The sequence below is a fragment of the Eubalaena glacialis genome, chromosome 5 (assembly GCF_028564815.1).
Source record: "Eubalaena glacialis isolate mEubGla1 chromosome 5, mEubGla1.1.hap2.+ XY, whole genome shotgun sequence".
Taxonomy (NCBI): domain Eukaryota; kingdom Metazoa; phylum Chordata; class Mammalia; order Artiodactyla; family Balaenidae; genus Eubalaena; species Eubalaena glacialis.
The window spans coordinates 56,701,702-56,724,654 of record NC_083720.1 but is presented as its reverse complement, the minus strand read 5'-3'; positions in this window follow the sequence as shown (position 1 = coordinate 56,724,654).

Sequence of the window (22,953 nt, the reverse complement as noted above, 5' to 3'; positions counted from 1 at the left end):
GGCTTTCTCTCTTGCACTCTGCATCTACCATGAGGACAAGCTGAGTAGCATAATTAGTCTCAAAAAAATGAAAGGCACTTAGAGTAGACCTCAACTGAACACATGACCTGGAACTAAAGCTAACTGGGGCCAGCAGAGGTCAGCAGAGCTGGACCAGTGGATTAGCAGTTTAAGGTAGAACCCCCAGATGAACAATTAGCACGTAAGAATAAATACTTATCCTTATAAGCCTCTTAGTTTTGGTGTGGTTTGTTGCAGACGCGTAGCTGACAGACACAAATGAATCTGCTTTGTAGTGATTGTAATACCAGATCTGTTTTTTTTTTTTTAGATCTTGTATTTTAAAATATGCATTTACAAGATTGTAAATATGTGTTCTCTGTTTTAAGGAAACACATAAAGAGTAGTATGGCTGTGGGTTTCATCACCATTTAACTGTGATTTAAGAACCAGGTGATAAAAGCAGAAACACAGTGAAGATATCAATGGAATAAATATAATAAGATGAATAATTCTATTCAGCCAAATTTATCCATGACAATTTCCTAAATGATCATCAAAGTGATTGGCAAGTTGTTCTCAGAAGGCTCTGTAAACTCCCCTGTAGTTAGTCAGTTTACATAAACATGGAAGACAGTGATGGAATGGTTTCTTGATTTAAAAAAAAAGTCTGTGTCTGCATGTATGGGTAATTATTTAGAGTTGCAATTGTATTTCATTTGATTTGGCTGCAAAAATGACAAATAGGCAACATTCATATAGAAATTCAAGGTCACTAAGAGAAAGAAACATACACTAGAGTTAAAATTGTTAACATGCGCTTGTTAACAACTTAAAGGACACGTACTTATTTTATATTATATACGTCTAGTACTTAGAGCACTGTCTTACATGATGTTGGTACCTCATGCATGTACAACAGTATTATGTGATTAAAACAAGGATCATACATAAATATGCTGCTAATAAAAATTTAAATGTTCAGGGACCTTCTCATCTGCCCTGAAGGACAGTGATAGCACCAATAGCTAATACATTAGAATTTGCTAAAATAATGGCTTACTCAATGACAAATGTGTCCTTCATTTCTTATGCTGAAGTTATAGACTCAATTTTGGGGTTAAGATGATCTGGAAAGTAAGTCAGAAAGTAAGTCAGAGTAAAGGGAAATAGCTTGATCATATCTCAGTGAATATATTGAAGACAATTGTGAACTAATGTTGTGCTGGGTAAACTGTTACAAGACTATCATTTATCCCTTCGTCCCAGAAAAAATAGAATATCATGGGAAACAGTGTGGATAAAAAATTAAATTCCAAGGGAGAAAGCAGGAAGTGCTGGAGATTGGGGGTTCCTGGAAGAAAAGACCACATTTTGTAATCCCTTATTTGGAGTATTAGCCAAGAGTCAGGGCAAAATACAGTAGCTCAGATTCATTGTAACTCCATTTTTATTGACAGTACAAAGCTGAATGAAATCTTGTTTTGTCCTGGGAGAAAAATTAAAAACCTGTAACATGTAGATTGGTTACCCCTGAAGTGAAAGCCAGATGGCTTTGTGTTCAGTTTACTTAGTGAAACCTTGACAAAAAAATCCTATTAATGCATTGACTGTGGTAAAGGGTTTATAAATAATTTAAAGTTCCATAGATTTCGTAATATCCACGCTGACCAGAAAGCCCATAAAATTAATTAATGTATAACATGCTTAAGCCAGAATTCCCATCTTTGTATCAATGATTTTCTAATAGAAGATTGAACTGGTAGAAAAGTTTCCTCAATATTTAACATCTTTCCCCTAGAACCCAAGTCCACAGAGATAGTATAAAAGGAAATCACGGGAAAGGTGATGGAACTTGATACAACATTTTTTCTCGGGTAGAGGTTTTTGATGATCTTCCCCTTGAACAACAAGATGTTGAGCTATGGAGCTTCTAATACAGTATGTTCCCAACTCTCTTTCTGAGAGATCATTATGGGGGAGTGGCACACAAGAGAAAAATCCTGAAATACATTGCTTCCCCAAAATTTTATGCCATTGTATCTGCAGATCTCTCTTCTATCCAATGTTCTATATTTAGCCCTTCTGGGTCTTTTTTTTTTTTTTTTTTCTCTCATCCACCTTTCATCAAAGATATACCTTCTGCTTTACATATCATCATCATACCCTCTGCTTTATTACATCCTTTGAATTAATATCACTTTGTTATAAAGCAGAAACTAACACACCATTGTAAAGCAAGTATACTCCAATAAAGATGTTAAGAAAAATGAATCAATATTTATATGTGCACACTTCTACCTAAAAATGAGAGATAAAAAATAGAAAGAGATATTGCTTTCAGCTTCTGTCTCTATTTCTGTTTCTCTCTTGTCTCTCTCTCTTTGTGTCTCTCTTTCTCTCTCATATACAAGATGCAAAGGAATCTCTAAATAGATAGATAATCTCTCTGTATGTCTATATACAGTCATCCTTCAGTATCTATGGGGTATTGGTATTAGGAACCCTGTGGACACCCAAATGCGTGGATGCTCAAGCCCCTTAAATAAAATGGCATAGTATTTGCATATAAGTTACACACATCCTCTCATACACCTTAAGTCATCTCTAAATTACTTATGATACCTAACAAAATGTAAATGCTATGCAAACAGTTGTTAATACAATGTGAATACCATGTGAATAGTTGCCCAAGCATGGTGCATTCACGTTTCGCTTTTTGGAACTTTCTGGAATATTTATTTCAACTATTTTCAATCTGCTGATATAAGACTTGCTGATACAGTGGGCTGATAGAAAGACAGTTGGATAGATGATAGATAGATCTTTAGAGATAGAGTGGAGAGAAGAGAGGGGAGGGAGGGCGAGGGAGAGAGAGAGGGAGAGAAAGTGAGAGAGAGAGAGAAAAGAAGAAAACAAGAGAGATAGATATACTTGTCAGTGATATATGGTGGTGAGAACAGAAGGTGCAAACAAGTAGATACAAGCTAGATTTGCATATGTACAAAATGGAGATCTAGAATTTAGGGCTGATATTAAGGACTGAAGTCTTGAAAAAGAAAATGATAAGAGAGTCTTCAGAAACAAAGTATTGTGATTAATGCTTGAAGTTAAAAAACAAAACAGAACAGCCCACCCAACAAAAAACCTTTGTCATTGTGGGAAGAATGTCCCTCCTTTCACATAAAGTTACTTGCTCTGTATTAATTTTAGCCCCTACAGTGATCAGGATGCTTCGTGGGATGAACCCAAATGAGAAAAATGGCAAAAATATATAACAATATCCTGGAATATTTTGAAATAATATTTGATGAACTTGATTTAAAACCTTCAAGGAAATACTTTGTGATGTACATGTTATATGTAGTAGACATAGATGGGCCCTATATAACAGGGAGAAAATGGATCAGTACAAATGTACATTGTCAAAGTAAATAGTAGGTTCAATTCAATAATAATAAAATTCAAGAAACAGAATAGACTGTACTGTTCTTATACTCAAAGCCCATCATTTATAATTTTATCCTTTTATTAAGTCACTTAACATATATTACTGAAGTTCACTGTGTGAAACACACAATGCAATATGTTGGGTATGCAGATATGAATAAAACTTAGCCCTGAACTGATGTTACTTACATGATGGTAAGGAAAACAGGCAAGAAGGGGGTGACTACAGAACTGTTTCATGAGTGCAAGAATAGGGTGCACACAAGGTATTGTGGGGACGTAAAAGAAGGGAGCATAATTCAGCATGAAAGATCAAGAAATGCATCTTAGTCAAGATGAGGGTTAAGGTGAATTTTAAAGACTGAGTAAGAGTTCACCAATAAGACGGGGTCAAGAGGTAGTAATAGCATGAATTTAACCTAGAATGATTAAGCAACTCACTAATCTCAAATACAACGACATATTTGAACTTCTGGTCCAGTGTTATGTCCTTCATACCACAATTACAAAGTAAATTTAAACAGTTTGGGTAATTAATGCAGCTATTGAATTAAATAAATTAGGAATAAAACCAGCAGTAGGTCAGTATAAATTTTTATTTCTCCGTTCTGTGTAGGGGACACGTGACAAAATGTATTCTCTTTTGTACAATTCTTTTTCCTCTCTCCCCTTGACCACCCACCCTGATACAACGATCCAGTTGTTCTTTCACTATTTTTGTGCCTCAAGAGACAACCTTGAGAGAAGGCAGTCTCTGAGAAGACAAATAAATAGAGCAAAGAGTAAGTGTTCTTCCCTATCGGGCAAGCAGCAGATGACATTGTGCTATAGGTGTGCACTGTTATCTTGACCTTAGAGGCTGCAAAATGTCAAGGATCCTTTCATGTCCTTGTGTGTATCCATCAAACCTGCCAGGACAATAGAGAGCTCTTTGCACTAGTATATTTCTAAAACAAGAAGCCATTAGCTGCCATATTTTGATCTGGAAATGTTCTAGGAAATTTAAAGATCCAGGCCCCAGCTCTGTCTCTGTCATTCACTAACCCACTCAGCAGTTATGGCATGACTTTTCACAAATGTGGACATCATTTTCTCTTCTGAAAAATGAAGTTGGATTGGGTGATCTCTACTTTTCCTTCTACATGCTGATATTTTATGTTTCTATTATAATAGTAACATTAAATTTCTATAAGTTTTATAATACATATATTATTATTTTGCAATATATATTTTGTAATATTTTTAACATAAAATACAAACTTATTTTCAATATATTTAAACATTTCTTAATAATTTTTAAGGATTATTAAGTAGAGGTCCATGAATCACACTTCAGTGAGACATTTTAATTATATTGAAAACTGCTGTGAGTGTGTCAGTCTGTGTGTGTGTGTATATGTATATACATATTTATTCATGTATCAACAGCTATGGACCCCTCTCACAACTAATGGAGGGGTCTATAGCTGTCCTCAGGCTCCAGTATGGATCTGTGATCTCCTCTACTTATTCATTCCACTCCTCCTCCCACCTCTGCCACACACACACACACACACACACACACACACACTCACACATTATGAACCACTGTTACACTCTATGTCTCCAATTTCATTTTTAGAGGTTGTTTTTCTCAAAGTCCAACTAGGAAAACAGAAAGCAGTCTGTCATTTCAAACTGAAATGAAATAAATTGTTCACACAGCTCATGAGAGAGTGGAGAAGCCCACAAGGAACAATGAAGCAATCTGCTGATTACATACCTACCACAGAAGCCACTATAACCACTATGCTGGAGAGATTAAGGGAAGAAGCAGTGTTACTAGAGCCCAGGGGATGGGATCACCCACCCCCTGGAATCAGCTGGAATCTCAGGGGTTTGTGTAGTGGGAGCTGAAGCCACAGAGGAGGTACAGCTGGAGACAGTGCCTGCAAACTTGAAGATCAAAGTCAATTCTTATGTGACACCACACAGAGCAAGGAAACAGAATGGGGTGGCTCTGATAATAAAGAAACCAGGAAAGGCATAAAGTTTAGAGTTAATTCAAAACACAATTACTTTCATATCCGAGCCTCTTGCTCTTTTCCTTAGTTTTTATACTACAACATTTCTACCAGTTACGCAGGCTCAAAAACTTCAAGTTCTCCTTGATTTTTCCCCCTCTCCCTTGTCCCCCAAATCATAATCATTTTAATTACATGATATCTCAGTGTTTTTTACCAGTTACAAATTAAGAAATATCTCCCCCTAGTCCCTACTCATATTTGGTCTTTGACCTGGGTTGCTGACACAGAGCTCCCAAGTCACTTGGAATTTCCTGGGTGATAAAAGTATCTTTGTTTTAATGAGGTAACTCTTAGTGGGCTTCTGAATAGTGGCCAGTCACTAGAAAGACCAACCATGATTAAAAGCTTAGAACTTTCAGTCCCCTTTCTTCCAGGGAGGGGTAAAGGGCTGGAAAAAGATTTAATAATCGATTATGCCTATGTGATGAAGCCTTCATTAATATCCCTAAAGTACAAGGTTTGGAGAGCTTCAGTTGGTGAATACACCAGTGTACCTAGAGGGTGGCACACTACAACTCCATGGGACAGAAGCTCCTGCACTTGGAAGCCTTCTGGACCTCACTCTATGTGTCTCTTCATTTGGCTGTACACTTGTATCTTTAAAATATCCTGTGTAATAAGTTGACAATTGTAAGCAAACTATTTTCCTGTGTTCTGTGATCTACTTTATAGCAAATTATTGAACCCGAGTCTGGGATTGTGGAAACATGCAATTTTTTCCCAAGTCTGATAGAACTTGTGGATAAGATGAGGACTTACTGTTTGTGATTGATGTCTGAAGTGGCACCAGTCTTGTGGAACTGGGCTTTTAACCTGTGGAGTCTGCACTAACACTGCTTAGTGTCAGAACTGAATTAAATTGTAGGACATCCAGCTGGTGTTGGAGGATTAGTCTGTGTTGGAAAAACCCTACACATCTGCTGTCAAAAGTGTTGCATGTGAGAGTAAAGGAAAACAGTGAGTAGTGAGTTTTTCCAAGACAATGCCCATTAATGTCTTAATTAAAATCTCACTTTCTGAATTAAAATCTCACATAGATTTTATTAACATCCATATTGGTCATTCTCCTTCTAGTTTTATTTCTCTTCTAACTCATCATACTGAAGTCTTCATAGCAACCTTCTTAAATCCAAGTTCAGATCCCACAACTCTCCCACACCCCAAATTTTATAAAAGTCTTCAGTTAGTAACTAGACAAGGTTACTTTATGAGCTGGTCCTTACCTTTTGCAGTCTTTTAGTCCTCATCAGAGTGAGTTATAAACTCCCTCATGGCACAGAGGGTTTGTTCAAACACTGAGCTGAGACTTCAACAAATTTAGCCTGGCTTCCACCTGCAATGGTCTGTGTCCCTAAAAATGACACCAACCCCAATTTATTTTGAGTTTTTGCTCAAAATAAATGCAATGCTTCCAAACCACAAAATGTACATTGTCCCAACCCATATTGCCAAACTATTTTCACTAGTTTTCCACTTATTGTCCTTCTGTAATTTTCCATTTTCCCCATAGCCTGTTCTGTACCCCCTATGTTTTCCTTCAAGGCACCTTGTCTTAGTTGAGCTGAGCTCAGTTTATAGTGGAATCTCCCCCCTACTGCAGTAATTTTTAATAAAATCTGCCTTGCCACCTTTAACAAGTGTCCAGTGCAATGTTCCTTTAACATCAGACGTGTATCTGGTTGAATGACACTCATAGCAGTTTTCTGTACACAACGTGCCTTCTGTACACATGATATGCTTCCTGTCTGGAAAAACTTTTTCTCCAAATTCACATGTCTGAATTCTTGTTCATCTTTGAAGATCAGATCAAGTGCAACTCCTTGTCACTGTGTTACTGCTTAGTTGTTTATGCTTGATCACTAATTCTACTTGCCTTCTGAGTGCATGCAAGCCTGAACTTTCTGCTTCTGCCCCCTTATGGTTGGGAGAGTTTCTGTGACTATTTGTGCACAATGTCCATGAAAGAGACTGTCTTTTTTGGGTCAGATTATTTAGCAACAATTCAATAATTTCCAGTTTTCTTTTTCTTTGGCTATGACAGGCAATGGTGCTAAGAGCAGCTGTTCTGTCAGCCTGGGTCATGGAGTTGGAATAAAAATAGAACTCGCAGCTGGCCCTCAGGGGGCATGAGAGTCTTTGCTGTTTTACATAACTGAGATTTTAAGTATTTTGTTACCACAACACAACCTAGCTTAACGTGATTATTTATTTTACTGTACCCCTCTTAGGTAACTTAAAATTTCTAATATAAATTATATTTTTTATGTATTTATAAGATTTTTCCTACTAGACTAGAAAGCTTTCAGGAGAGAATTTGTTTTTAAGAATACAATGAGTAGGCATTTGATAGATATCTTGTTTCTTACTCATGAATACAAAAAATGCATAAATTAATTGGTATACAAATGAATGACTGCTTTCTTTTGTCTATATCTTCAGTCTAGAATTGCACTTTTTAAATGGGTACTTTGGATTGAATAATCCTGTATGCTGTCACTGAGGCAGCTGTACATTTTGCTTCCTAAGAGATCCTTTGTACTGTAAAGGGCACCAGCAAATCATTATTGATATATCCATAAGTTTTTTTGTACAAAATTTCCGAGATGTGTTGACTGGTACAGGATTGGCCTTGATTATACTTGGAATGAAAGCACCAATACAGATTTAGAAAGTGCTGACACAGTATCACTGGCTTATATATCTATAACCAGCCAGTTTCCAATTTTACAAGAAGGTCTAGCTGGCAATGTTAGCATTTTTCAAAAGTTGAAAGCAATAAGAAATAACCTTAGGTTTAATAGGCTTGTTTTGCTAACAATGAGATTTTTTTCCATGAAAAGTATTGATTCATCTCAACATTTCACCATAGATAGCATTGTCCAAATTATTTACTGTTTGAAAATGGAATCAACACTCAACAACTGACATTAAAGTAGAGGGGACATTGCTATAGATAATTCAACTATGCAGAGAATTATCAAATCAATTACTTCTTGTTTGTGAATATATATTTTTCTTGTTATATATATATATATATACACACACACACACACACACACACACAAAACCAACCACATTTCAATAAAATGACTTGCTTACAATAAAACCTGACTATTGGTTAAAAGCTACCACTTTTTTCTTCACACCAGTTTTAGAAGCTTTGTTTGCTGAAAATAGAAGTTCATTTGAGTGGTTTTATAAATAGAGGTTCATTTGAGTGGTTTTATTACTGAATGCTAACAAAACTTAGTTGGTCGTTATGGGAAGAAGAGCTGTACTCCAGAAAGTGATGAGTGGAAGAGGCAATTGTTCTCTGGTTTTCTCTTTAGCATCAAATATACGTCTGCCTTTCATGTTATTCTCCACGCCTCTTCTCTTCTCCTGTCTCTCAGAGCATGGTTTAATCTCCCTTGCTGAGAATGACCTCTGCAAGCCTTGTCTATGTAGCCTCCAGCTAATGCAGTCACAACTTATCCATGTTTTTTTGGTATCTGTTAACTCTTGTTCTCAAGATATTTTAAATTATTCAGTATATGGTTTGGATGTCCATTCAAGAACAAAAGTGCTCTGGCTAGTGAAAAGGGATATGAAGAAATAGATACCCTGATACATCAAAACATCAGACACTTTTCCAGGTGTTATGGGTGGAACAGATTGAGTTATTGAAGGGTATTGAGTTGAATCATTTAGTGTGTGTGTGTGTGTGTGTGTGTGTGTTTTAATTTGGCTCAACTAACATACATAAGGATTCATAATTGATTTAGAAGAAGAAAGAATTTCCTATTAATAGCTATTAAAGTTAAAAACAGTTAACTAAAATGCTATGAATATCATCCAAGGAAAATAATATGATATGAGAAGCCAATTTAGTGTATTATAAAAATTGTGCTGCCTATTTATAAAGAAAAATTGACACAAAATGCTGAATTAATTTACCTTACCAATGGATGGTATTAACAATCGGCACCATTATGAAATTATTTTTAAACTCTCAAGAAAAACTTGGGTTGTATGTGCTTCTTTTTATATATTTCACATATTTTATAAAATAATAACCTTTTTTATGTACAAATAAATACCAATATTCTCAAAATGAATCATTGAAAAACATCAAGCACTCACAGCAATGTTTCATTGAATCTAAATGTGCTACCAATGGAACAAATTTCAGTGATAAAGTGGGAGCACATTTTATTTATAAACAAATACACATATATTTGTTTATAAATGAATACATGTATATGTGTATTTTTTCTGAGAGGGACTTTCTCTCTAGATACTGAGCCATTGTAGTATGAGTAAATTCTGAAGGAACAGAATATCTTGGAAATGGGCAAGCATTTTGGAAACTCCAAAATTTCTAAGACACTAATACAAGAAACATAGTAATAACAGTAATGTCTCGAATGTTGCAAAGGCATGAGAGAGCAACCATTATACATTCCTGTTTATGCCTTTTACCAGCTGTAATTTATCATGTTTAGCCAGGTTCAAATTTAGTGGCTCCCTGACATAAGCACAGAAGGTCTGAAAGAAAGCAAGTATTTTTGAGACTTCAAAGAAGGAAACTTTCCACTCTGCAAAGTAGCTCAGGGCAATGTCCTGAACTGCATAATTAGTCAATGACTGTTTATTTTGATAGAATAATGATTGTATCAATTTGCTGGAACACTTGAAAGCAGTGCTCAGTGAGAAAGCTGTTGAATTCTATTGCAACATGAAAACTCTTCTCCTTGATAATGATACCTGAATTAAAACCTCATGAGAAAGTTAGTTATTTTTTTTAAGTCTAAACTTCCCTTGAACTGCAAATTATTACTTTTCTCAACATAACTATGATGGTCTCTTTCAATTTCTGCTGTGAAACAGCAGTTTCCAATGCCAAATTGACATTTAAGAGCATTGTAGAAAACTACCACAGGTCTTGCAGAAAAATAGTATAGATTTATTTGGTAAGGATTTACAGAGAATTATAAGGATCCCCTTAGAACATTCATAATTCCTGGCAAATCTCCCTTATATTGATGAGTATTGACCCATTACTTTCTTGAATGGCAGGAATGCTGCTCCTGTCATCTTTTTTGTTTCTCCTATCCTATAAACTAGGAACCTACAAGCATGTTCACTAGACTCAGAATAACTTGCCCTTTCATTGAAAAATGCCTACACAGTTACTGCAGCTACCAAATGCTTCCATTAAATGAAATACAAATACAGTATGGCTAGAATCCTTCTCAAGCAATTTCACATTTTTTCACTCATCACAGTATATAGAGATTTTTCCTCTGCCATCTTATTTGACTACTTTCTATAGTGCAGTTCTATAAAAGTCAGCGATTTTAATATACTAAACAAGTAAAATCATGTATGCAAATTTCCCCCTAAGTTTTCCAGTGGAATGATCTATCTTCTTAAACCAAAACCAGTTAGCATTTGCTATGTAACATACCACTCTAATCCTTAGTGACTTAAAATAACTGCTATTCTAAGGGGGTGGTAATTTGAAGAGGAGGTTGTAGGGGCAGCTAGGGACATCTAATCTTTGTTGGGCTGGGGGGACTGGGTGCTGGCTCTTCTAGCTTGGTCTACGTAGGCTGGGATGTCTCATCTTTGCTTCAGGAGGACTCCCATCCTCCAGTATGCTTGCCCAGCCTTGTTTCCAAGACAGCTCCTCAGGTTTCCAAAATACTGAGCAGAAGCATGTAAGTTATCTTGAGTCCCAGGAAGCAGCGTGACTTTACTCCCTTTACATTCGGTTGATCAAAGTAAGTCACAGGCCAACCCAGATTCAAGTGGAGGAGAAATAGACTCTGCATGGGAGAAACTTTAAAGTCACATTCTAAAGGGTGTAGTTACAGGGAAGAATAAATAATTTTGGTCATTCCAGTAATTTACCATAACTCTCTCAAAACTCCAAAGGATAATCTCAATATGGGAGGTGGCAAAGTACTCAAATTCAGTATGGAAAGTACCAAAGCACCAAAAATTAAAAGCTGCCCAGAGAGTGGGCTCAGCTCTGAAATCACTGAAAATGATCGCTGCCATTCTGACTCCATAAGTTGTGTTATATGACTTTGGCCAACTTATACAATCCCTCAAAGATTTTGTTTTATTCTTAAATAAATAGAAAATTCATACGTGATCCAACCTGATTCTGAGTAATTTCTAGGCATGTGAGAAAGAATATTTTATAATAGCTATCATAAAAATTAGAAGTCCATGACAAGGACACTGTTAGCCTACAGGATGAAATATAGGAAGTTTGATTTAGAAAATAAATTATTGATGATAAATAATGTGTGCTATAGAAAAGTCCAGCAAAAGCAGCTGGCAATGTGGTGATGGACATTACTTCTTAAAGTGAAGATCACATTCTGAGATTTCCTGTTGTTTGAGCTTCCTGTTTTGTGTGCCCCATTTCACTTATCAGGCCTTGTTTAGACAGTGACTAAAAGCCCTTAAGTTCCCAGTTTACTACCAGGAATAATCGTGACAATATAAAATATTTGGTTAGTGATTTAACATCCAGTCCATGGAAAATATAATACTGTGAAACTCAAATTTGATTTTTGCAGGAGAGAAATCTTTTAACTTCCATATTTTCTTAAAAAGCAAATTTTTAAAAACCGTGAGACATACCATGGACAAAACTTATAAGAATTTCTGAAGCGAGCAGAATTACTCTAATATGATATATATTTTTTCAAATGTAAATTATTCCTCGATCAAATAGAAAGACTGAAAAAATACTTAGATGCTTACAAACTCTTTCTTTTGAATGAGGAGGAAATAAAAATTCAGAACAGTAACTGATTTAGTCACATACACACAGCTAGCCTGTTGACAAAGCTAAGACAGGGATCTAGGTTTTCTAATCTCCAACACATAGCCCCTTCTACTATTCTATTCTGCAAGATATAGTTTCAGACATATAAAATTGCATGATCTGCCCTCATGTTCTGTGTGTGTATATGTGTGTGTGTGTGTGTGTGTGTGTGTGTGTATGTGTGTGGGAGCCTACCTGTGTGTGTCTATATGTGTGTATTTGTCGGGTATGAGTCTTTTAAAAGAATAGAAATTAGATTTTTAAAAAACTATTTGACTAAGCGTTACTCCATCATTCTAAGTTCCTCACCTTAATAAAATAAGAAACTTAAGGAAAATAGTAAGGTGAAAACATCCAATGTAGAAGTAAACTTACAACGTAATACAAATAGCTCCCAGGACATCAGAGTGTATTACAATATTTAAGTTATAGTACAGTGGAGAATGAACCCAAGATAAGTCTTTGTTTACTTTAAATTCTTACTACTTCAAGGCCAGTGGGAGATGTGAGTACTAGATAATCTTTAATCTACCCTTGATTCATCTCCAATACAGAGACATCATTTCTATGCCAAAAATATCATATAGTACCATCTTCCATGTAATTTTGCTTCTTTTTTACACAGATTAATACTTTGCTGATTGCAAATTTTACAAGCTGCATACATTTCCCGTTATTTTCTAATACATTGATGAAAATAAATGCCCTGTGTTTCCAGCATCAGTGGCTCTTTATCAAACAAGTGTTTCCACTGGGAAAAGTTACATTTATTACCTTAAAAGAGATGTGTTATTTTATTTTTCCCATGACGGAAGGCCTCCACAAGTCCAAAGTCACATACAATTATATACTACAGAGCAGAATAATAGAACACTGCACTAGGATAAATTTTGTGCCCACTTAATTGAAACACTTGCCAAGGAGCTGGGTGAGAGCAATGTATTTCAATCACTCTAAACAATGAATAAATGAAACACATTCCTTCTAAATGACACATTTTAGCTGTCTGGAAGCCTATTCACATTTGTGCGTGGTAACATAAATTTGCCACTCTGTAAGTTTGTTCCTTACAACTGGTCCATTTCAAGCTGTGCTTTGAAGCTGTTTATTCCAAGAGCCTTCTTAATATTAAGAGAAAAAAAAAAAGAAAATGTTTTTAGATGTAGCACTAAAAGTTTTTAGATGTAGATCAATATTTTTTACACTCTCTCTAGAATGTATATGTCTGTATATTTGCACCTTGGTCTTTTTCTCTCTGTCTCTCTGTCTCTGTTTCTCTGTCTCCCCCCTCATATACATATATGATATTACATATGTAATATAAAATATGAATACATTTTCTTAATTTTTCACATTAAACCAAGTTGGTCCAAATTACTTTTATTGTAATTCTTTAGCTTAGTATTTATTTATTTATTAAAATGAAATGTAATGAGTCTTATGGTAGCAATTCAAAGAGAAAAGAATATAAATTTGCTTCAAAGCAATATTTTCAAATAACTATATTTTTATATTTCTGAAAAAAAAACCTTACAAAAGAGAAATAAAAAAAAGATAATTCACTCCTGAAGCAAGCCAAAATAAAAATAATGGAGAATAGAAGCACAGAGTACTTGTTTTAAAGAGTTATAGGCAAGATGAGTATGTAATTTGTCATCCTAACCATGACAGTTTTGAGAATGAAAGAGGGTGTTATTAATAACTAAGCCAGACCACAGATATACCTGGAACTCTCCCAGGTATACCAAGCCTATGGTTACTCTGGTCACCCTAGTTATTACTTATTAATAACTACTTATTAATAATTACTTATTAATAATATGGAATTTCCCCAGAAATTCCTTTAGAGCTACGTACATTTACCATATTTCTGGGTTTTTACACAAGAATTAATAATTATGATAAAAATCATAGTATGAGAATAGTAATAATAAATGAGATTGTTTCATTAATAGTAGTAATTATAATAGTTTTTTCTCCTCATATTTGAAAAATGCTGTGAAGCTCATCATAAAGCATCTTCCTAGATCCAGGTTAATAAAAGATGAGGAAACTTTGTTACAGTTTAAACTTTGCTCTCTTCTGAGAGTTTAAGCTTCAGAAGCATTGCCCCACCTATTGCTTTTCAAAAGCACTAGTGTTCTCAACAATTAGTTTTAAATCATATCCTTCCCCAATTTTTTTTTTTTTTATTTATTTATGGCTGTGTTGGGTCCCCGTCTCTGTGCGAGGGCTTTCTCTAGTTGTGGCAAGCGGGGACCACTCTTCATCGCGGTGCGCGGGCCTCTCACTATCGCGGCCTCTCCTGCTGCGGAGCACAGGCTCCAGACGCGCAGGCTCAGCAATTGTGGCCCATGGGCCCAGCCGCTCCGCGGCATGCGGGATCCTCCCAGACCAGGGCCCGAACCCGTGTCCCCCGCAGCGGCAGGCAGACCCCCCAATCACTGCGCCACCAGGGAAGCCCCCAATTTTTTTTTTTTTAATTTAGAGTTTGGAGAATGGATTTATCTGAAACTAACATCTATTCAGTGCAGCTTCCTTTATCCTGTGTCTCATCTGACGCTTCAGCAACACTTAATCTTAGATTCTGTTATTTTAAAGGTTATTAATGATTATTCTCACTTTATTAAGTTTAAGAAATGCTTCCTCCCAAAAACTCACATGTGTGTGCACACACATGCACAAACACACAGATGTGCACACACAGAGAATTTTACTGCAGTTTGAAGTGGGGGAGTTGAAATGAGAGAGGTAACATCTGAAACAGAGCAGAGGCAAAATTAATTATAAAAGGGATTGCTGTGGACTCTTTCTGCACAGACATGTGGAAGAAGTGTAATATTCCCGAACTATGGATTTGTGTAAGTAAAAAATGGACATTGGAGAATTTATAGCCAGACCATAATTAACTTAATATTACTAAGTTGTATTTGGGAACTGTAAAAGGAAAAAAAAAGTAATGATATATTCGCTGTTATATAGAAATACTTAGACTACCAGTATCACTTCGCAAAGAAACTCAACTAGTAATTGGGGGTGGAGGGGAGACATACAAGTGGTGGGTCTGAACAACTTGATTTGCTCAACCTTCCAGAAATAATCTATAATTCTTTGTGTCTTTGAGAAAATAAATTAACATCTGTAAATTTCCATTGCTTTTATCAAATTGGAAAATTTTTAGGATTAAAGGATAACATATACAAGGTAATATAATAGTATGCAAAACACCTAAATAATAATATTGGTTACCACCTCTTTGGTTCAATCTGAGAGATTTTCTAAACACACTTTTTTTTTTTTTTCTGTCTGTAGTGTAGTATATGTCTCTCTCTCTCTACTAATACGTCTACAAGTTTATCAGATTAGTCCTTGAATAAGATTACTTTTTGAACAAATAAACTGAATAAACCCATGAGAAATATGTTATTTCTTTAGTAAAAATACTAGTGTTGGGATTTACAGTTTACAAATCAATTTCACATATGAGATTTAACTTCCATCTCATGACCAATAATGTTTTATCATCATTTTTTAGATGAGAAAATGGGTTAATAACTTAAAGAGATTTTTTTTTCCCCTAGAGTACTTTGCAGAAGAGGTCAAATAGCAAGTAAACGACAGAGATTTTACAAAAACTGAATAATCTGAATCCAAGTACTATGCCACTATTCCAAAAGTTTTTCTTTAAAGTTTATGTTGAATATTAAGCCAGAATTTATCATTATATATATAATCCTATTGGAATAAAATTGTGATTGCAATAAAATACTCAGGTCTTCAGGGTTCTGTGTCATAAGTTAATGTTTTGGGTAATTAATAAATAACCACTATTTTTCTTTATGTTTTTCATACCCTTTCTAGAGATAAATTATAAGCTAAACATTTGGTGTGATTTGTGAGTGAAAAAAGTGAATTATCCATTTTGTTATTTTTTGTACTTCCATTTGACTCAAAATAAATTACTTATCTGTCATTTTAGTTATGTTGATTCATAACACCCATGTTTTTCTTATTGCATGAGGAATCTGAATTGCAATTCCAGGAGCTATGAAATTGAAAATATTGAAATAACAAGTGAGCTCTCTTCTAGGCACTGGAAACATAGCAGCAATACAAATATTGTTTCTGCCCTCAGGGAGCTTATAGTCTAGTGGGGAGAGACAAACAAAAAATATTTATATGTGGGGGATGATCATGATATAGAAGAAACAAAAAGTCAAATCAGGGAAATAATGGGGATGGCGAAGATGTTACTCTGCCTTTATTTGGTGCGGGAAATCTGTGATAGTGCAACATAGTGAAAGAGATCAATGGAAATTGAAGGAGTTAGCCCAGTGGTTATCTAGGAGAACATTGGGATCAGAAGACATAGTATATGCAAAGGCTCTGAAGTAGTAGCATAGTTGGTATGCAAAGGGAACACACTGAAGGTCAGTGCACTCAGACAGTGACAAAGCCTCTGTGATAGTGCATTAGGTCAGAGAAGGTGTTGGAGGTCAGACAATGTCAGGTTTTTAAAGGATATTTTCTTTAATTTTTGAGAGACGGCTGAATAATGCCGTACCCTTTCTTCAAATATCAAGGTCCTAATCCCTGGAACCTATCAATATTACTTTATATGGCAAAAGGAACTTTACAAATGTGATTAAATTAAGGATCTTGACATGGGGAGATTATCTTAGATTATCACATTAGCCTTAAATGTAATCACAAGGCTCTTTAGAAGAGGGATGCAGGGAGAATTTTTGACACAGAGGAGGAAAGCAACGTGACAATTGAAATAAGATGCTATGCTGCTGGCTTTAATGATGTAGGTAAAGGCTACAAGCCAAGAAATGTAAGGAATGTGGTTCTAGAGCCTGACAACAGCTAGGAAAGGGATACTGCCCTAGAACCTCTTCTTAACTCCTTGCTTTTAGCCCAGTGAACCAATTTTGGACTTCTGACCTGCAGGCTGTAAGAGAATAAATGTGTTTTTTAAAACAACCCACGTTTGTGGTAACTTGTTACATAGGCCACAGGAAACGAATACAGATGGGAAGATATTTTAAAGTTTGAGGAGAGATGTGACACATTAGAAGAAAAATCAACATGTGTATAAGATGAGGCCGAATTTCATGAGAACAGAAAAAAGATGATGATGTGGAAGAGAAAGGAGAAATGCCTGGAGAGATGTTCTTGATTAGGCAAGAGGGGCTGTAATCCTGAGTGCAAGCAGAAGAGCTGCCCATAGACAGAAGGACTGGCAGTTCACTAATTTTCATTGGAGGGAAGGCAGGGTATTTGGATACACGTGCAGAAGCTTCTGAAAATAAACACACAAAAAAGTGGCATTGTGTATGCTATGAATTCTTAAAAACTCAGCAAACCTATTACCATGACTAAATCACCAATATCAACATTAAAAAGGCAGCAATATTTTATTAAACCTTTAAATGTATCTGAATACATTTCCCCTAATCCTAGCTCTAGCCCTAACAGAGACCTAAAGGTCTCAACCATCTAAGGGTAGGCACATACTAAAAATGTTAATGCTACCTTTTTTCTCCAAATATAAAATAATTTAGAAATTAAAATTATTAGTCATAGAGATCTTATTGCTTTTAGTATAATTAAGGAGATTTCCATTTTGTTTGACATTAAAAAGTCAGGTACATAAAAATATATATCTAAATAAAAAAAAAATTTAAAGTACTTTTTAGCCAAAATTGAAAGCAAATGATATATTTTCAATATCTATCATGAGAAGCTCTATAGTCTAGTGTTCAAACATAAGGTCCTGAAGTCAGATTGCCTAAGCTTGTTCCCAACTCCTCCACGATCAGAGTTGTGAACTGAGCTAGTCCCTTAACCTCAACAGTGCTCTCATTTTTTTTAAATGTGCATAATAAAAGTACCTGAGTCATAAACTGAAAGTGAAATTCAGAAAAATGGTCTGGACATAGTAAAGACACCATAAATGTTAACCATGGTTATCTCGTTACTATTATCTAATCAATATTTATTTTCCAAGTACCCAGATACGAGGTTTTGCTGGTGATATGGTGAGAGTTATAATTTAAGATGCTGCTCTTTTCCTACTGTGCACAGAACTCTTGTTACTAGAAATAAAAGATGCATACAAATCATTGTCTAACAAAGCTGTCAGTAAAAAATACCAAATAATAAAATTCATTAAGAATTTAAAACTTGACCTTGAAGGAGTGTAATGATTCAGGCACATGGACAAGGAAAAAAAGCATTCAAGGCAGAGAACACAATGAATGACAGAAGTAGAACATACCGTTTGCTGGGAGTAGAATACATTAATCAGAATATCATGATTTCTTTTCCAAATGTGTCATATTGATTTTGGAGTTATGATATTCCAGCAACCTGGACTTGAGATAGCATGTGTAACTAATTGAAAGGACACCAGATGGGGTTACAGAAATATTCCCCCATTAACCATCTCTGTGACACTAGAAATGAACCTCCGTGATGTAACCTCAAGTTATTTTGAGAAGTTGAAAGAAGAAAGATGATAACAGAATAATTAACCTAGTCTCCTTTGGTTTTCTGATCTATAAATAAGGAAATTTAAATAGCCCAACTTCTGATCAAAATTGCTATCATCCAAGATTAACATCTTTCTTTTCTTCTTCAATGTTGCTGACAACATAGTATTATCCAAAAAAATATCTAAGAAAGATATGTCTTTATTAGATATATAGAGAGAGCTCTACATCCATACCTAAACATATTTGTACATAGTTCTAGTTAAATATCGCTACACATGCATGCACATACAACCCCATTTAAACTTCAGTAGTTGTTTTTGTAGAAATTGCCAAGCTGATCGCAGAATTATAGGGAAATGAGAAAATAATCTAGAAATGCCAAAATTATCTAGAAAATAAAGACAATAGTTGGAGTACTCACACTAGCTTATTTCACAGTTTACTATAAACTTACAGTGTTCAAGATAATGTCATTGGCATAATTACAGATGAATAGTTCATTGGAAGAGAATAGAGTGTCTAGAAATAGACTCAGCATGTATGTAAGGACTAAGGAAAAGGAATGGGATAAAGAAAATTTTTTAACAAGTTATATTGAAACAAGTAGATAATTACATAGGGAAAAAAACCTCTCAACCCCTATCTTATAACATACATCAAAGTCAATTTGAGATATTTCATAGACCTAAAGATAAAAACAAATCTCTAACACATCTACAAATTAAAAGAATAAGAGGAGAATATTTTCTCAGCCTCATGATAGGAAAAGATGTCTTACAGAAGTTGCAAAAGGAACTAATCATAAAAGAAAAAAGTAAATTGTATACCATCAAAATGGAAAATTTCTGCTCATCAAAAGTCACCATAAGAAAATGAAAAGAAAGCTACATATGGAAGAAAAGAATTGAAATATACCTATCTGAAATTATTTCTGGTGAGAAAATATAAATCTTACAGTTGAAAAATAAAAAGACAAGGAATTTTTTTTTTTATACAAGCAGGAGACTTGAACACAAAGTTTATCAAGGGAGATATACAAATGTCAAGTAAGTAAATAAATGGTGGTCGACATATTTAATCATCAGAGAAATGAAAATTAAAATTATAATGGATATCATTTACATCCACTAGAATAATTACATTTTAAAGATTGAAAACTTAAAAGACAATTTTAAAGAGTGAAAATATCAAGTACTGGGAAAGATGTGGAACAAATGGTATTTACTAAACAGAAGTCATAATATATATCCAAAAAGGACTACCTATGTATGTTCATAGCAGCTCTACTTTCTGTTGCCAATGGTTTCTCCCAAGACTTCTCTCCTTGGTTTGCAGATAGCTGCCTTGTCACTGTACCCTCACATAGTTTTTTCGTTTGTGTTGTTTGTGTCCTAATCACCTCTTCTCCTAAGAACATCAGTCATATTAGATTAGGGCCCACCCATGTGACCTAATTTTATCTTAATTTCCTCTTTAAAGACTCTGTCTTCAAATACAGTCACATTCTGAGATACTAGGTTTCAACATATGAATTTTGGGGGGACACAACCCACCACATAACAATAGAGTACCATTACTTCACGACTTTTTCCTGCTCACCCTCCATCCTATGCCTCACCATCCATCTCACACTCCAGGACCCAACCGTAATAGGACATGGGGAGGTGGTAGCCTTATCACCTAATCCTAGTGTTCACTTGAGCTGTTCTCACATTTCACAATCTTGTTCCATTAGGGCCTGACCTGAAAGAGTTCCCATTAATCAGCAATTAAAATAATTTCCACCATTTTGGATGACTTAAAGTAATAACTATATGTTGTCATCTTTGTGCCAAATTTTGTTGATTTGAGCAGAAATCCAGCTCCTTAGGTGTATTTCTTTCTTTTCTTTTTATTTGTTTTGTAGGTTATTTTTTAAGAGAAATAAAAAATACTCAAACCAAAAATAAATCAAATGTGGAATACACCTATTTCTTCTCCTTTGTACTGAATTATATATGGTGAATATATGTTGAAACACTGTAGTTGCTGTGTTGTTCTCTCATTTTGAATATAAGGAACAGTCAATAATTGCTTGTTCAATTGGTTAGAAAAATTATCTTCATAGCTTAGTCATAAGTGCTGTCATTATGTTTTATTATTCTTCTAAAGAGGAATATTTCTTTTTTAGTGAGTTCATGTATTAAAGCAAGATAGTCAAAGAAACATCAGGAAAATATAATTGGAATATACGGTATAGACTTAAGAGAACAGAAAGTTGTAAACATTAAAATGAGGGAGAGAAGAAACCCAGTTCTGACTGTTCTTATTTGATGGCTACAACCATTCTAGTTATCTAGTAATTTTGCCTTATAGTCAAGGTTACATGGTTACTTTTAGGAACACAAGGTATAAGATGACTAAATGACTGATTCCTAGTTAAATCACCAACATATTAGTAGCAAATTACCTGCCCACCACTTACTAAAATTATCATTTACTTTTATCCTAATTTATTGTACTCAACAAAAAGTAATATTTTTATCATATTAACAAATATAAAAAAATATTTTGTAATCCTCCAGTGAACACTTTATATATACAGATCTGAAGGTATGACGATTATTTGGAGGGGAGACATGTTTGAATAAGAACTGCAGACAAAAACAAATCAGTGTCTTAATTTTAGAACTTTAGAACAAATTTAGCAATGAAAATGGCTACTCCAATTTGTTGCAACTTCTATTCCTGCCTCTTCCTATATATTTAAATCATGGTTTTATATACAGTGAATTTATCTGCCTATGAATAGTGTATCTTAAAAAACATGGTCTTATGTAATATCAATCACACAGCAACTTAATGTTTTTTCTCATCTCAGTTAAATGCCTTAAGATATCTTAAATACAATCTAAATACATTTTTGATTGCAGTCACATGTGGGCTTTTGAGAACAAGTGAATACATGGGGAAAGTTTTTTAAAAGTATATTTTCTCTATGTGTTACATAAAATTTATGTAATTTTAAAATGTTGATGCTTGTCAGGGGCATATCAAAGACCTAGTTAGAGACATGACCTACTTAGATGTCTGCAAATTGTGATGTAGCAAAGTTGATCACAGAGTATTAGGGCAAGTTAAACATTTGGAACCTTTCACATCTGTCTCCTATTTTATTGAGTGAACATCAGTATTATTATGGTTATGGGAACATAAAAAATTGTGAAGATGTTTCAAAAAGTATTGCATTTGAGTGTCTATAGATTCATTGTGAAATGTGACTCACTGATGCAGTTTGAACAGGACATTACCTGACCCCTAGGAAATGGTATAAAATAAATGTCAATTAATTCTTATGTTTTTTGAAAGAAAAATAGATTCATTCTCTTGAATGAAGCCCTGAGATACTAAATGTCCTCAGGTTCTGAAATGGTGAGTCCTGACTCCAGTAAAAATATCCATTAGGATATTTAAATATTATGATGTATATCCTTCCATTAGCAAAATATTTGAAACTTCTAGAATCAGATCAGTTTTGAAGAGCTGAATTTTAGAAGGTAGAATATTAAATTAGGCCTAGTTGACTATACAATTTGTTATAAAAAACATTTATTTATTTTTTAATTATAGAGAAAGCACTAAGTTTTCACTAAGGAACATTTGGAAAATACACTAAATCACAAAGAAAAAATAACACTTTTAAAATTACATTTGATATGGAGTTATCCAGATATAAATGCCTATCTTCATCCATGAATGTAGTATATTTTAAATTAAGCTACCACATTAAGACACGTTCTAAATATTTGTCTATGCCATTAAATATTTTCCTTTTGCAAGTATTCTGCAAAGGGGTCATGGGTATATATCACCAGCACCACATATAGTCTGAGAAAACTGATATGCAGAAAAGCCAGTGAGTGAGCACAAATGCCCATACTCTCAGCCTTCCACAGTTTAAGCTGGGCAAACTTGAATTGTATACCATGTGTATACCATGACCAAATTGTGTATACCATGACCAAGTTGTAAGTCGAGTTTCTGTACTGATGGTGGATAGGGATCTCTGTGATTATATAACAACAGATGCACTCTGGTTGGAGAATTATCCCTGTAAGAAAGGGAAGCCTCT